Genomic DNA, 17,697 nt, shown 5'->3' on the forward strand with positions numbered 1-17,697 from the left:
AAAAAAAGTAAAACTTGTGGGTTGAGATAAGAACAGTGGAATAGAACAGAAAGGAAGAAACTAATAATGATAATAACAATAATAGAATGACAATAATAATAATAAAAGGATTGGAATATACAAAACAAGTGATGCACAATGCAATTGCTCACCACCCACTGACCGGCACCCAGTTAGCTCCTGAGCAGCGATCCCTCCCAGACCCACTCCCCCCAGTTTATATACTGGGCTTGATGTCACATGGTATGGAATACCCCTTTGGCCAGTTTGGGTCAACTGTCCTGGCTGTGTCCCCTCCCAACTTCTTGTGCCCCTCCAGCCTTCTTGCTGGCTGGGCATGAGAAGCTGAAAAATCCTTGACTTAGTCTAAACATTACTTATCAACAACTGAAAACATCACTGCGTTATCAACATTCTTCTCATCCTGAACCCAAAACATAGCACTGTACCAGCTACTAGGAAGACAACTCTATCCCAGCCAAAACCAGGACAGGCCCTCTTGGGGCTGCCACAGGATGGGGTGTCCATTTCACAGGAGTCACTGTTCTTCTCTGGACCTGTAGAGATCGGCCTTTGATGGGTTGCTGGCTCTCCCTGCCAGAGAGGCCAGAGGCTGCAGTGAGCACTCAGAATACTTGACTAAGACTTTGGTGGTCCTATCTCTAATGTCACTGCTACTCTACACTTACTGTCACAACCAATACTTGTTTTACTTATCACTACTCTTGTATTACTAATTGTAGTAATCACTTACTGAATCTGCAACTTACAGTATCTTGAAGGGACAATCAAGGGATGGAATGTAGTGATCCCAACGGAAAAGGCACTGAACTTCAGAGCTGGGCTCTGGAGGCAGGACAGCCTCAAGTGGAGTGGAACATGATGCCGGCCTCCCAGGCCTAGGAGGTATGGGCGACTGGCAAACCACACCAGCCTGCTGGGCTCTGGAGGAGGGATGACCTCACGGGGAGTGGAGCACCACACCCGGCCCTGAAGACAAGGCAGTCTCAAAGGGAACTAGCCCACCTGCCGGGCCAAGGAGACTGAGCAGCTTCAAGGGGCACAGGCCTCCCTGTTGGGCCCCAGAGGTGGGGTGGCCTCGAGGGGAGCGGAGCACCACACCAGGTCCTGGCTGCAAGGCAGCCTCAAGGGAAGTGGGGCATTCTCCTGAGCCGTGTTGACCAGGCAGCCTCAAGAGGAACAGACCTCCATGTCAGGCCCCAGAAGCAGAGCAGCCTTGAGGGAAGTGGGTCTCCTTGCTAGACCCTGGAGGTGGGGCAGCCTGGAGTGCCTTGGAGGACAACAGGCCTCTGATGGACCTTGAGGCAGGGCAACCTCAATGGGAGCGGGACACCACTCCAGCCTACCAGACCCCAGAGGCAAGGCAGCGAAGAGGGGAGTGGGCCCCCCACCAGGCTGGGTACACCAGGTGGCCTGGAGGGGAGCAGCCCTCTTCACTGGGCCCTGGAGACAGAGCAACCTCAAGGCAAGCAGGGCACCATGCTGTCCCACTGGGCTCCAGCGCAGGGCAACCTTGAGGGGAGTGGGACACAACACCATGCCTTGGAGGTCCCCCGATAGGTCAAGGACACTTAACCTCAAAGGGCCAGGCCCCAGAGGCGGGAAAGCATCGAGGGTAGTGTGTCTAGTCCAGGAGCTGGGGTGCCCTTGACACAAATGTCCTCTCCAGCAGATCCCAAGGTGGGGCAGCCTCGATGGGAGTGGGGCACCACGCCAGTCTGCAAGGCCCCAGAGACAGGGTGTACAAGAGGGGAGCTGGCATCCCCACCAGGGCACAGAGGCAAGGTTGCCTTGAGAGGACTGAGGAACCACGCCAGCCAGCCATGTCCCAGAAGTGGGGCAGCCTCAAGCCCTGGAGGCAGGGTGCCCAAGAGGGGAGTAAGGCTCTACACCAGCCTGCCAGGCTGAAGAGATGGGATGGCCTTGAGAGGAGCAGGCTTCCTCCCTCACCCTGGAGATGGGAAGCCTCGAGGGAACCAGGTCTCCTTGCCAGATCCCAGACGGAGGACAGCCTAGAGGGAAGGAGGGCACCATGCTGGCTCACTGTGCCCAGGAGGTACAGTGACCTCAATGGGAGAGGGGCAACATGCTGGTCTACCTGGTTACAGAGGCAGAGGAGCCTTGAGGGGAGTAGGGTACAACCATAGCCTTCTGGACCCCGCAGGCATGATGGCCTTAATGGGAGCAGAGCACTATGCCGGCCCACAATGCTCAGGCTGCACAGCAGCCTTGAGGGGAGAGAGGCACCACCACAGGCCACTGGGTCCCACAGGCAAGGCACCCCAGAGGGCAGAAGAGCACCATGCCAAGCTTCCATGGCCAGCAGGCACTGTGACCTTGAGGGGAGCAGGGCACCACACTGGCATTCCTGGTCCCAGAGGTGGGGCAGTCTCAAGAGCAGGAGGGAACCACATCTGCGGCCAGGGCCTAGGAGCACCACACTGGGCCCCACAGGTGAAGTGGTGTCAAAGGGAGTGGGCCGGGTCCTAGAGATGGTGTGGCCACTAGGGAAGGGGGCCTCCCTGGTGGGCCAGGGAGATGGGGCAGCTTTGAGGGGAGCAGGGCACTATGTCAGCCCACTGGACCCTGGATGTGGCATATCTTTGTGGGGATAGGGCGTCCCCGTTGGGTCCTGAAGGAAGGGTGGCCTTGAGGGGAGCAGGCCTCCCAGCTAGGCCCTGGAAGCAGAGTGACCATGAGGGGAGTGTCCTCCCTGCCAGGTTAAGGAGACCAGGTGGCCTTGAAGGGAGCAGGCTTCTACTTTAGCCTGCCATCCCCAGAAGCCAGACAGGGTCCAGGGGAGTTGGCCTGTTCTTCCATCCCTGTCCACTAAATGCTGGTGAGGATATACTTGGAATGCTGTATCCAGTTTTTCTCCTCTCCCTCCAGTCCAAGAAAGATGGGGAGAAGCTGGATTGGTCTAGGGGAGGGTTAACACAATGACTAAGGGGTGTTAGAGCCCATTTTATAGTTGGAGTTGAATTTCTTTATAATTATGTGAAGGGTAGTTTAGAAGGATGACAGAGCAAAACTCTTCTCATTTAGGGTAGATGATACAAGAAGGACCACGGGGCTACAAATTGCTTGGGAATTTCCCAAAACTTGGGAAATGCTGGTTTGATCTTAGAGGAAACAAAAACATTCATTGAGTAGGACAGCACTGGAAGATGTCACCAAGAGAGGCTGGGTAATCTCCATCCCTGACCATTTTCAAGATTCAGGTATGCAAAGCCAGACACCTGATACAGTGTTGGCAACAGTCCCACTCCAATAATGAAATTGGGGTAGAGACCTCCGAGGTTCATTTCATTCACTCATTCTGTGGTTCTATGATTCTTGCATTATTAGCTGCTAAGTGTTTCTTTATTTCACTGAATCTTATTATATAACAAATATTATTAGTGGCTTCAAGCTTAAAATTTTCTTGCATCACAAATTCCTGACAGAAGAACACCAACTAGGCCACTGAGCTTAGTATGACACGAAAAGTCATATTTCGTAGACAGTACTATATACAAATGGTGTTTCTGAAACAGAAATAAACAGAAAAAGAAATGGAAATAGTTCATTTTTAAGTGTGTATGTGAATGAATTTCTTAATATCATTGAATATTAGGAATATCTGGGATCCAAAAGAACCATTAAGTACACACTTTAACATCAGGCTTTGGTCTCATCTAATTTATGTGCCTAAGCATCCTTCCTGGCCAGGTTCTTCTGAACTGAGGCTTAAAAAAACAGTTTAAGAATATGGGCTTGATCTTCTCCCAACCTATCATGATGTAAGAATGATGTAATAGGTTTGTTAGTGAGACACTAGTGAGCATCAGATCCACTGACCACAAGGCCAATTAAATAAATCACCTTTGTCTTACTGTCCACATACAGTGAACTGCAGAATGTAGGTAAAGAGAAAAGTATGGACAGTGGAATGAAACATATGTTTCAAACTGTTCTGGTCATCTAACAATGTGCTATAGAATACCACGGAGAGTATCTGTTAAAATATGGCTAATAAAGAGAGAGACTCCAATATGACTCTTAACTATATTTTATCTTCTTTGGTTTCTTGACACAAAATATTTTAAAATTTGGCTTTTTGTTGTAGAAGATTTCAGTTTCAAAGGTTTCCAAGTGAAAAGAGTAATCAGTTCCTATGACAGAATAATAAATCTGCCAATCTCACTAATTTAGATTTAGGATTTTTCTTTGCCAGGTTGCAGTTGATATTCCATATTGACGTCTTTAAACTCAGGATTTGCATTTTCACAACTAGGCACACTCTGTTGCCAATATATGTTAAGTAATGTCACTGTATATTTACCCCAGGGAATAATACTAGACCACTATAGCCGAATTCAATCACAGAAGTGATGACAAGTCGGTTTGCACCTTAACAAGAGAACATCACATTCCCAAAAGCAATGAAAAATTAACTGCTCATCATGCCACATGCACTGCAAAGTAGAGCTGTACCATGTAAAATTGCATTATTTGTGTTAATTGTATTACTGTGATCTTTTTCTTGATTAAATCTAAGCCAGTAGAATACGGTTTTAATTGCTAAATGTTGATGCAGCTCCATTTTGACTCCCTTCAGCCCTGCCACTTCTCTTTAAGACCTGCTAGGTACTTTCTGCTTAGTGTCAGCATCTGCTCCCTTCCTTTCTACAAGCTCCCCTTGTTCCATGCAAAACCTCTATCACCTACTACAGTTTCTGGTCCAAAGGCAGATAAGTGTGGGTAGGCTGACCTTGAACAGAAATTAAAGATTAACTACTTCAATCAAAAATAAATGTTGATTTTAACAATCAACTGTAAATAAAGACAAATGCAGAAATCCTAATTAAACATGAAGGGCCTGATTCTCAGATCCCTTGAGCTAAAGGTAGAAGGCACAGGCCAGACAGCACCAGAATGTTTCACATACGCCACTTCTGAGGAATTGCTACCACTGGAGCTAATAAGAAGTAGGGCTACAAAAGCCTTCCACTAGAGGATGGTGAGAATGCTTACTCCATTTCCAGATTATACATCTTAATGCAGTCTTTTAGGCAGTGAATATTGGTTATGTAAGGATGTTTTGCAACACCTCATAAAATAGACTTACTTTTTAAAACTCCTTTCCTACAAACATAATCAAGGATAATGAAGAATATAACCACAGTAATGAAAACTAAGCAACTCTGAGACTCCTTAGTGATCCTTAACTTTATCACATTTCATTTCAGAGCCTCTTATGTTACCTTCCCACACCATTTTAGTACTTCCTTTTTATATCTTAATCTCTATTTGAACGGAGATTTGCTTCTTAAATAAGAACCGTGCAGAAAAATCTGCCCCAAAAGGAAAATACAGACACAGCAGAGAAGAATTCTAGACTCTAAGGGTTCTACACTCTACTGCTAATGATAAAGTTTTGGCAACCGATGCTAGTCCAATGAGCTGGGAAGCTACAAATGAAACTTTTCTCAATGTCTGTGCTTTCACGGGAGTGAGATGAAATATTGGTGGTTGCTCCTCCCCGATCTTTGAACCTTGTAACTTGTAGATCTGACTTTATGATTTCAACAGAGGAAGTTTAGCCAATACTATCACTCTTTGCTAGGTGCTAAAGAGAGCTTTTTCTTCCCACAGTTTGAATACCTGCTTTGCAGTGCACGTAGAAGGGTCTCACTGCTGTCTCATTTTAAGCACACATGGAATGCTCTAGGTTGGGACAAAACCCACTCCCCTCCCTTTTTCCATGGAAAAAAGAAAATTAAAAGTAAGTAATGGTATTTTACTTACCTGTCAGAAATCATCACTCACTGCAGGTGAGTGAGCAAAGAGGAATTTTAAAGAAGAAATTAATATGCAGTTCTGCTTTAGAAATGGCTATCAAAAAATGGCTCTTATGCAGCATATTCTTCTTGACGATGTTGCAGGAAAGAATGGGACCATGATACATAAGGCACAGATACAAAATATAAAGTACACAGGGACTACCAGATTCTCAACTCCTGAGACCCTTCCAGCCTCTGTAACAGAAAGAATCATTAACGCCCTGAGCTATTTTAAACCCAACTAAACCCCAATATAACTTCAGCGTTATTGTAAATTTGCATCTTTGATTTCAAGGTGAAATTTAAATTCTTCGTTCTGAAAGAAAAAACAGGCCAACCCACCAAAACTCACTTAGTTTTTAATCTAAGCAAATATGCTAGAAAATATCTGAGACAAAGCATTTTTTTTGTGGAGAGAATCATACTTTCGGAGTCTGTGTGAGGATTGTGAACACAAACATGGTTTGTGCATCACTGTCAATGGGATGACTTCTACAGCCGGTGATTGAACACAACCTTTCTTTTGCAGATGCAATTTATTATGGTCTTTTTCAAGAGTACAAGTTTTCATCAGATCATAAGAGAAAACACATGACCCCAAAGGAACAGCAATTTATTAACACAGCAAATGAGCTAAACAAATTAGACACACACTACTTCATCATACATAAGTCTCAGAAAAATTTCAAAACACTGCTTGTTCCTACTCCAAGTATATATTTCTTTGCTTTCAAAACCACTGTTCGCAGCTTTATTTGTCTGAGTTCTGTTTAAAGAACAGAAGTGCAATCTACAGTATTAAACACCCAGCAAATAATAAAATTTATTAACTACATGCCATTAAAATAATCAGCTAAGGAAAAGGAGAAGCTAGACCATACCATAATAGATTACTTTTTCAAGTCACTGCAGAACCTCACAATGCAGAGACATCCAGTGACAACTTAATTAAGAACCTGGGTCTTCATAAGCAATCTCTGGTGTTTCCTTTCTAAAGGAGTATATAGCATTACCCAGCTGCCTTCTGTCCTTGCTGCTAGAAACTTTTCATTGAACCACTGAATAAAAAGAAGACAACATATGTCAGTTTCTAAAACTCTCCAGTTCACAGCACATTTTAGACCAAACCACTTTCCTTGGCAGACTATGCTAAGCTACAAGGTTATCCACTGAAGTGGTTAATGTGAAGGCTCATGTTCCCTTTCATCACCCTTACTCCCACAACAGATGCTAGTAGGGTGGTGGCCAAGAGGGTGAGTTACCGACTGGAATCTCTTGAACTGACAAAACAATAGTCAGGAGATTTGTCTGTCAGAGGTCTTAGACTCCACAAAAACTAGTTTGCAGAGTATTTCATCTCATATAATGCCAAGTTCAGTACATCTTCAGAAGGGGTGGCCTTTTCATATGCATGTACTCCTTTGCTTTAAAAAGACTAATCCCAGAATATACTGCCAGTCATAAATCTAAGCACTTTGTTACCTGGAGAACTACCGTTGTTAATCACTGATTGTGACTCCAAATGTGCAGGCATTAACTAATGTGAATCAGAGAAACCTTTTTTTTTTTGAGAAAACAAAGACATCGATTGAAAATCACTTTCCTTGGGAAAATATGTTGGGATGGGCTCTTTTTCTGACAAAAGGAACTTTTGCTATTGGCTACCTGTGCATCTCTGAAAATGTAACTCTTTTAAATGTAAAAACTTAAACTGTAAAAGCCATAAGTTAAATATTAGGATTCTCTCAGGAAAAAAAAGAGGTTGAGATTATATAATCCAAATAATGTTTGGCTTTCAATGCCATTGGAAAACATATTTTCTCTTCAGATGTAACCAGGCAAATTAAGCTTTGATCATAATTTTTCCAGATTTACTCTGAGAATTTGCCCCTAAAAATAAACTCTGAAATTAAATCATTCTTCACGAGTGTTATGTTCTACTTATGAATGTTTTAAAATGAGATAGAGCTTCTCACAACCTCATAAAAATCCATCAAAGCCAGTGATGATCAGATTCTGTGTAGAATACATCAACTGACAATGTGTCTCACTGTCTTCTGTTCAGGTTTCTCCTGTTCCCATCAATGCATCAGTTGCCTTTGGCAACTAGTTCTGTATCCTCTAGATACAGAAAGAACAGTCACTTCATTTGAGTTGGTTCATTTGGGGGTTCTTAATGTTTGATTTATCCAAAATGGAAAACCTGACAGATGTTGTTCAAAAAAAACCAACCCCAAAACAAACCTATTTTTTCTTTTCCATTAGATCAGGCATAGTGATCCAAATCAACGTATTTCTGTTCTGTATCTATAGCTAATAGTTATCTTTCTTACTAAAGGATTCCTTTTCAGTGCAGGTAATTTGATAAACTACTTTATTCTTATATAGCTAACATCTTTACAGCAGCTTCACTCAAGCATAAAATCAATTAAAATACTTTCTTTGAATTTTGAGTTGAATTCCATTTCTTTTCAAAATGCTGCTTAACGTATATGATGAATAAGAAGGTTTTTCATCTACCAAATAAGAAATTCACCATTTCTGAAGGCAGTATAAATGACAAAAGTAAGAATCTGATCTGAGTGCTTTAACAGTCACGTTTTAATGCGTGATTGCTTTAGCAAATTTACGGAGACAATGTGTCTTCTTAGCTAGTGAAAGAAAGGCCTATGTTATACAAACCTAGGAAGAAACCATCCTTATAGAAGAAAGTAGCTAAACAGTACAAAATGAACAGTACCATGTGAATCAAAGCTTCCTCCTTCCAGATATTTTAGACACACTCAAAATGAGTCGTTTCATTTATCTGGATTTAATTTATTCTATTCTGCAAAACGAGATGAAACAGTCTTCTCTTACAGATCTCACTAAGGTATTTCCAAAGGTGATTTATGTAAGCCTATTTATGCTGATGTTGCAATTCTTACATGAAATAGATTGGACCATTTGTAGCTGTGGATCAGCAGCAGTGCTAGATAGAAAAACCATGTTACAATTGGTTGAACCTGTTTAAAATTAAGAATTGCTTTAAGCTTTCTTTGGGAAGGTGGAAAAAGGCCAATAAAATTCCATGTGCAGACCCCTGATAAATCTGTGGGGACACAAATTCTGAGCTGGAATCCAGTGTTTTCACAGGAGCACAGACTACATTTAAATTTAAGTCATGTTTCTTATCTAAGTTTCAAACAGTAATCACTCACAGGGTAAAAGCAGATAAAAAAACATTTGTGTATTTTCAGAAATTGCATACTGCTTTATTTACAAGAACTCGATTATTTCAGCAGCAAACTTAGCACTCCCTACTCCTTACTTAAGTCATGTGCTTAAGCGCAGCATGACTCTGTGTAGTGGCAGGACTAAACCTTGAGTAGTTATCAGAAAGGCCTTGGATGAAACAGGCTCAGAGAGTAAACAGAAGTATCTTGAGAGAGCTCTGACAGAATAGAAACAAGACACTTTTGCAGGAAGGAGGTAGGAAAGTCTGCACAGCTGCTTCCTTCTTCACTATTGAATGATTTCAGCCTCTAGAGCTATCAGGCACTATCTGACCAAACCCTAAATTCCACTTAAAATAGCCAGCTGATTTTGATATAAGCATGCTTTTGCTTGACTTGCCAAGAGTTCTGAGGGAGCCTCATAATTACGAGACACAATTAATCTCATATACAAAACCTCCTATGCTTTTTTGACACCTACTTTGTAAAGTGTCTCTCACTAGAGAAAACCCAGCAGAAGCATTTTGTTCACTGTGACTTCCATTTTAACAGTTATTCAGTATTGCCTTGCAATACACTAAAATGTCATTTTTTTCATTAAAGGCACACGGTCTTCTTTTCAACTCCTCTCCATTCTCTGCACTTACAATAAGAGTGTTGGGATAATCATTGGCTTTGTATAGGAGTCCTTTTTGTACACTGCATTACACATATTAGCTATAGATTTTATCTTGGCATTCAGCATTCCCACATAGTTTGTTCGTCAGTTCTTTTTCTGTAATGCATCAAGCGTCAGGGTTACTGTCATATGCATGTTTGATATGAGCATGAGGACAGGAAAGAAAATGAGGCTAAGGACCCCATTTTTTCTTTTTATAGTTCCTCCAGTTTTGTTAGGAATGTGAAAGTATCATCAAGAAGTGAGCAACTGTTTAACCGCAGAACACTCTCTACTGTGAGAAGCCTCTGATGTTATCTTCATTAGTTGAGTCTCTTCCCCATATTTTGGGGTTTTGGTTTTTGCTATTATTTCTTTTTACAGATTCAGTTTTGATGCCTTTAGCAATTCTGAAGCCATTATCTTTTAAAATTTCTTTTTGAGATGCACCAAAATTTCTCCCCCACAGGTAATAAAATTCTGGATTAAGAGTCAAGAATCTTCTGCTTTAAGGACAATCTTTGATATCTAGGAGCAAGAAGTGCTAGAAAAATGTTAATGTATTGATATCCAGAAGTGAAAACATCTAATCAAAGTGCTGTGCCAATAATCCCAGTTAGAAAATACATATAATCTAAGTCTTTCATTAAGCACTTCTATTTGGAAATTCTTAGGCATTTGGTCTTATACACTCATTAATTAACACAAACTTATGTAATCATATATAACTAATGATCTTAAAAAGTGACAGAATGACGTATCTAACTTCTTCTGCTTGTCTAAAGGGATAGACAGAATACTACTTGTCATTTAGGTCTCAGTGCATTTGAAGGAAGCTGTTCTGTGGGCTGCCTTGAAAGTTTCTGGAAAGTGTCTGAGCTTATGCAATCCTTGCCAAAGTCAATGCATCAAAACCCAAACTCTTCCATCTTCATGTAATTCCATAAAGCTCTAGCAAGTCAGTAATTTTTAAGAAGAACTTTCTCCAAACATGTCTTTTCTTTTTTCCTGCAGCAACTTCTTCCTTTTTTTTCTTCAAATTTTTACTCAGATATTGAAATGGTTATTCACATTTGACTTGCCATAAATCATGCTTCTGGTAAGCAAAAAATAATGTCAAACCAATTTAATTTCTGTTATTTTATATTACTTACTGGCTTTTTTTTTTAAATAAGAATCATGATTTATTTATTGAAAGCATAAAAGCAAGACTAATTAAAGGAAGTAACATTAATAATTTTTGTGACACTGGATTCTGTCTTTTCAGAGTACTTTGAGCTGAATAACTAGTTGGGATCTGGCCAATGGGAACTGATGAGGCGCTCTGTTTTTCCTAAAGTAAAATCACAGGATTGGCAGTAATTGATTTCAAAGAAGGTTTTTACCAAAGGTCTGGAGGCAAAAATCTCTTGTTATTGACAGAATTTAGACTGGATCAATTTAGACCAAAGTCAGGTTTCACAAAGAGAACAGTGCAATGAAGTATAAAAGGAAAGTACTTTTTGTGCTTATCTTTTTGGACTGACTATATGAGAGAGGCATGAGAGGCAGAACTTCAAACTCTAGCTCTTGTGAGACAGAACACATACTTATGTGGTAAGATTTCAAATAAATAGCATACAAAAGATCTATGAAATATTTCTACAGTGTCTGACTAGCAATCATATTTAATATGTCTTAACCTTTATGATTCACTCCAAAGTTTTTTACAAACAACTAAAATTGGACTGCTGATGTTATTTGATGTGGACCATGATGGTAGACACTCCAGTGAGAAAGTGATCTCACAAAGACAAAGTTAATGAATATTCAGAGGATCCCCAAAATTCTAAGAGCCTAATTCTGCAGGATATTTCTGCAAATTCCCACTCCTCTCAGAAGGTGCAACTGATTGAGGGTACTTCCAGTCACCTTGTATATCTCATAGATTTTTTTTGTGCTTATAAAAATATCTGAAACATGCTAGGCTAAAAATAAATGTTGTTCACTACCTTTTACTAGTGACACAAAAGATAACAAAACACAGACCATGTAACTGGGAGATGCTGAAAAATTACAGAAAAGCTGTTGGTGTATTTGAAATTCATGATTTTTAGGAATGGTTCTTTTTTTATAATATATGATTAGCAAGGCAGGTGTTCTGCCCCTGTGGGGCGGCGAAGTGCGAGAGATGGTTCTTTCTGGATCTCAGTAAGAAAGACCCAACAGCAAATGGCTTACTAAAACCACAGTTTACATAAGATGGAATATGAAGAGGAATATAGATAGCAAGTATATCTTGCATCCCTTCAGATGCTGGACATCCTGCATTCATACAGCATCAGACAAACCCCAGATGGATTTCTTCCCCATGGCATGCTACTCAGATTCCATCCATTGAGAGTGATTCCTCCGGTTTGGTCTTTCAAGCTATTACTTATTTTCTTAAAAGAAAACAACTATATTCCTGAAGGATGTTCACATGATAACTTCTTGCTGTACGTTTAGATAAAAGAAAGGCCATACAGGTGGCGTAGTAGCCAGTATTGAGTTTATCCTGTGTTGAAGGAATTAGTGCAGTATAACACAAGCCTGAAGGCCACACTGTACTTGTAGCACAGCACAGCACAAACCTGGGCCTGTTCAGGTAACTGTTATGTGGATCACTAACTCCTCAATGTATAGCAGTCTCCAGATCAGGATCATTACTGCAGGTAATTTTTATCTGAGACATTAATAAAAATAGGTGATTAGAGATACGTTTACCTGAGGTTATCCACTACATAAATTTATGTCTCTGCAATTACAAATACATTTTAGATAGCGGAAATGAACATAATCACATTTTACTTGCATTTCCCTCCTAGTATTTACTTTTCATAACACTTTAATGAATATGTGTCATTTCATTCTTTAAGTTACCTCTGTTCTAACATCTGACTACTTAACCAAAGTCAAGCACCAGTCATTACGCAAGTGGTTATACTTGAAAAAGAGAAATTTATTCCTTCTTCAAAGGCTAAAGTTTTCTTAGAGATAAATTGTCTGATTTGGATGTACACTAAGTTCCCTGTACAAAGTTTTCATTGTGAAAGAGTCTTTAAAACAACTGTAGGTATAAGAGACTTTTTTTTTACACTGTGCAAAAAGCAAAATGCATGGGAATCAAAAGATGGTTCTTATCACAGGCCTGGTGAGTAAGAAAAAAATTGAAAAGAAAGGGGAAAAAGAAAGGGGGTGAAGCAAAAGCTGCACACACAAGCAAAGCAAAAATACAGAATTCATTCTTTACTTCCCATCGGCAGGCAGATGTTCTGCCATTTCCAGGAAAGCAGGGCTCCATCATGCGTAACAGTTACTTGGGAAGACAAACACCATAACTCTGAACCTCCTCCCTTCCTCCTTCTTTCCCCAGCTTTTATTGCTGAGCACGACACCATATGGCAGGGAACATCCCTTTGGTTCGATGGGGTCAGCTGTTCTGGCTGTGTCCTCTCCCACCTTCTTGCACACCCCAGCCTACTTGCTGGCAGGGCCATGTGAGAAACGGAAAAGGCCTTGACACTGTGTAGGCACTGCTCAGTAATAATGAAAACTTTGGTGTATTATTGACATTGTTTTGGTCACAAATCCAAAGCATAGCACCAAATGAGCTGCTATGAAGAAAATTAACTCTGTCTCAGCCAAAACCAGTACAGTGTATCAACAGGCACCCACATTTACTTTCCATCCTCCACTTAATGAATTGGATTGAGTAGGTAGAGGCCAACTTGTTCTCAGTCAGGGCTCTAGCAAGGCACTGTCAATCATGTCCATGTGGTTGCAGTCTCTAAAGAACTACAGAGAACTTAGTAACCTTTCAGGGTCTTGGATCATTGTGACCCACAGGGTGTATGTTACCCTCTGTGATCATACAGGGTGACTCAAGCTAGGGCCATCCCTGACAGTGGAGAGATTATTACTTCTGAGTGACTAACATCTGTCAGGTAGTCCCCAGAGAAGTGGAAAAGATTACCCATATCTGACAAATATGTCCCCATGCCCTCACCCTAGTGAAGGGTTTGGGGAGCTATGGTGGGGGCTGGGGTCACTGTGGCTGAAGGTGGTATCAAAAAAGTCTATAGGGCTGTGACCTGCTTATAGGCCACAGCCTCCTGCAGGTTTTGGAGGTCATTCTAGAGCTGCAGGATAGCCCTAGGCTCCTGCTCATGCCGAGGGGCTAGGATCCATGGTGCTCAGCTCACAGCTGAAGATGGTCTGAGCTAACAGATGGTGGGCAAAACACTGTCAAGATTACAAAGTTACAAGCTGGTCAGGGCAAGCTGAGCCTGGTGATGCACTGAGAACCCTGACACACAATGACTGGTTTCTTGACCTACTACAGTAGATTCAAGTGGGCCCTCACTCTATAAAGGCAGAGAGTGGGCAGGCAGGTAGAGGGAGCAGCCTGGGAACTGTTGCATGCTACAGAGGCCTTCCACATGATAATGAGAATACTATGTAGAAACAGAATAGGACAATCATGTAAATTCCAAGACATCTCTGAAGGCTGTTGAAAAGAAGTTGTGGATGCCCCATTTTTTGAAGTCTTCAAAGTCAGGTTGGATGGGACTTTGAACACCTGATCTAGTGAAAGATGTCCCTGCCCATGGCAGGCTGGTTGGACTACATGATCTTTGAAGGTGTCTTCCAACCCAAACTGTTCTATGATTCTATGATTCTAAGGTCAGCTGTTGTGAACTCCTGTTCAAAGCAAGGTTAGATCCAACTGTGAAGTTAAATCAGCTTGCCGAGGTCCTTATCCACAAAAATTCTTAGAATCTCCAGGAATTCCACAATGTTTTGGGGCAACATGTTCCAGTATTTGACTACCCTCACAGTGGAAAAGATTTCCTGCCATCTAATCAGAATTTCTCAAGTTCTAGATAATGTCTCATGCACTTGTAAGAAAAGTCTGCTTCCAACTTCTCTGTACCCCCCTAGTAGGTACATAAGTGCAATAACATGTCGCCTGAGCCTTCTCATCTTAAGACTGAACAAATCTAACTCTCTCAGCCTCTCTCTGTATGCCAGAAGCTTCAGTCCCCTGACCATTCAATGCCCCACCATTGGACTTGCTCCAGTATGTCAATGGCTCTTGCAATGTGGAGCCCCAAACTGAACACAGTTCTCCAGATGTGGTTACACAACTGTGGAATGGAGAGGAATAAACACTTCCCTTGACCTGCTGGCTACATTGTTGCTAACACAGCTCCACTATGCCCTTGGTCACCTTTCACACAAGAGCAAATTGCAGAATCCCCAAGATCACCAGCTCATTTTCTGCAAAGTTGCATTCTATCCTGGCAGCTCCCAGCATGTATTGCTGCACAGGATTCTTCAGTCACAGATGGAGGACCTTGCATGTGCCTTAGGCTTGTGTCATTTCTCCGGTCTGCTGAGGTCCCTCTGAATAGCAGTTCTACCCACCATCATAATGCTCTATATAACCTATGTCTAGAGTGCAGGAAGCAGCAGCAGTTTCTTCCAGTCCTTTCTGCTCCTCCTCTTTCAGTCAGATGAAGTAGCTGTTCCACTGAAGATATCTGTGTTAGATTCCAGTACCACAAATTTATTAGTACATAGAATAACCAGAAAAAATGCTGTTATTAAAATTGAATCCCATGCTAAAATAAGAAACTCTAGATCCTGGTTGATACCCTAGGTCATGTGAATATTGCAACCTTGAGTCTTTTTTGGCTTCTTCTAATAAAACTTACTTTGGCTCGGAGGTTTCTCATGAACCTATTTGGCTTTCAGTGGAAAAAAATTTCCCTGCTTCAAACAGAAAGCTCTCCTGCTTTTTCTAGAACAGTCCTTCTAACACAAAAAATTTTAGAGCTGAGTAAGTTCATCTTTACAGCAGCTAGAGCACATAGCAAAGTGGAGGTTTTTTATATATGAGTTAAAGAAAGGTGGCAGTTCTCGTAACACTCTTGTGATACTTGTACGACGATGTCTGACACAGCTCCTGTCCTTACAAATTGCTTAATAGCATCATCAGTCCAAAGAACTACACAAACTTCACTGCAGATGAAAATCAGGTTTAGGTTAGCTTCCACTTTAATTACGGACAAACTGGCATTTCCCCACAAAATGGTCAAAAGTGGTCAAAAACAGTACTAGTACCAAAAGATGTGCTCAAATTCCTTACCTCTTTGTAACACTTAAAATACAGCACTTTAATACTTGTCCAATTTATAGCCTTACAGCTAAGTCTGAGAACTTCCTGTGATAAATGGAACATGTTGTTGCCCTTAGACTACCAGGTAATATGATGCTGTCTCCACTTCCTTGTTCTTATTTATACATGCATCTAAGTTCTTTTTCCTATGATTTTTTCTGTCAAAAGAGCAAATTATATATCACAGCAAAGAGCATTAAATAAAAAAAGACACCAGATTCTACCCATCTATATTCAGGATAATCCTGATATTTTAGTGGACAATTTAAGATTTATCGTGGCCTGGGGAAATCAAAATCTGGATTTTCATTGTTCTCTCATATACTTCCTCCAAGTCCCTGTTGTTGTAGTAGCAACAAAGACGTTACACAACAGGAAAAGGGAGAGGAAATGTAAATTATAAAAATTTGAGAAAAGCTGTGTCTACTAGATAATCTCTCTGTTATAGATTAATAGAGAAAATATGAATCAGCTTTAAAAAAGGGTAAGAGCAAGGGCAGATGATAGTGATGGTCTTTACCAATGTCTCAAGAATAAAAACACATTTTCATAATGCTGACAAAGACATTCAGCAAAGAAGTTCCACATAATCTGTTTTCTTCTCTGATGTTATCCATATGCACGATCAAATGGTGCTTATTGATGGATATATTGCAGTATTACTGCCAGTTATTCTTACCACACAAAGTCCCGTTAAAATCAGCAGAAGTATTCTAAGCAGTTCAGTGAGAATCTGAGCAGTAAGTTTAACAGAGTTCAACTACTACTAGTTGAACTAGTCATACTGCACTAGTTGTTTTCACAATAGTATCTTTCAAGAAGCAGCAATAATCATATCAGCCATATTTGATAGTGCATACTTGATAGTTTTGACTAGGCATATTAGAGCAAAGGAGCAGTCATCAAAATAATAAAATACTGTTCAAAGTAGGCTATGACCTTACAGTGAAACAGAAATTACTTACAATGACTGGAGTTCAAAAAAGGAGACCTGACAGAATACAAAACATCTAACAGAACAGAAATTCCTGACTGTATCATACTGTGAAAAGATAATGAAGACCAAAATGGCAGTGTTCAGAACCATAAGCACTTAAATTACCTTTCCAAACTGTGTGTGCTAATAAATACATGGACAACTGTGTGCATGACACATACATATAAAATATACAAGTATGGTTTTGAGCTTTGCCTATAAAATTACTTGTTAACATATGAAAGATCAAATCCCTTCCTAGAAGGACTGACTTGCAGATGCTAAATTTGCAGAATGTTCCCCATGTAATTCATATCAGTTTCTGAAATCAGAAATACTGCACAGAATAAATAAAACTAAATAAGAAACAAGTAACTGCATTTACAAGTGACTCTACTACTCTTCGCCTACACACAGCAATTTTAAAATGTATGAATAATTTAAATTTTCTCTCCACAGAAATGTAGATTCCTTTAAGTAGACAGAAGGATGGATTTACCAGTCACAGTAATGGCATTTCTAACTATCTTGTCTATTCACACAGAGACATCCTCATGCACATTTCTTAGAAGTTTATACAAATTTTGAGCTTATTTTGAAAGTAGGTTATACTTGGGAAACTGGTTGAAAATAATCAGACTCACAGAACATTTTGCCAGTGATCTGTTGTCAATTTAAAGATACACTGCATTTGTCTGTATTTGAACCACTTTTATTTAACATTTTATTTTGGAATACAAAATGCATTGGCAGAGTTTGCCTCTTAGGAAGTGGATATACACATTTTAGAGAATAGACTC

This window comes from Harpia harpyja, chromosome 6 (assembly GCF_026419915.1).
Source record: "Harpia harpyja isolate bHarHar1 chromosome 6, bHarHar1 primary haplotype, whole genome shotgun sequence".
In the NCBI taxonomy this organism is placed as follows: Eukaryota; Metazoa; Chordata; class Aves; order Accipitriformes; family Accipitridae; genus Harpia; species Harpia harpyja.